Source organism: Sinocyclocheilus anshuiensis, unplaced genomic scaffold, assembly GCF_001515605.1.
Source record: "Sinocyclocheilus anshuiensis isolate Anshui unplaced genomic scaffold, SAMN03320099.WGS_v1.1 scaffold728, whole genome shotgun sequence".
NCBI lineage: Eukaryota > Metazoa > Chordata > Actinopteri > Cypriniformes > Cyprinidae > Sinocyclocheilus > Sinocyclocheilus anshuiensis.
The window spans coordinates 120883-121083 of NW_015555767.1; the positions used below are offsets into that span (position 1 = coordinate 120883).

The 201-nt window shown below is 34.3% G+C and overlaps 1 protein-coding gene across 2 annotated transcripts in view; it reads right to left on the reverse strand.

The window, feature by feature from the left end:
* LOC107674262 (dual specificity testis-specific protein kinase 2-like) overlaps window positions 1–201 on the reverse strand; it is a 14869-nt gene that overhangs the window by 13119 nt on the left and 1549 nt on the right. The window lies entirely within an intron of this gene.

Sequence of the window (201 nt, forward strand, 5' to 3'; positions counted from 1 at the left end):
GTGCCCACGATAACAATATCGTGCATATTAATTACCGTGATATATCGCATTACCGAATACCAGCACAAGTCTACACACATGTAGGCTATATAGCAACCGTGATCACCGATAATCATTTTCTACTATAAACAATAATTTAAGGTTGTAGAGTGATTATTGGAGACTCGCTAGCCTAATTAATAGTGTAGTATATATATATAT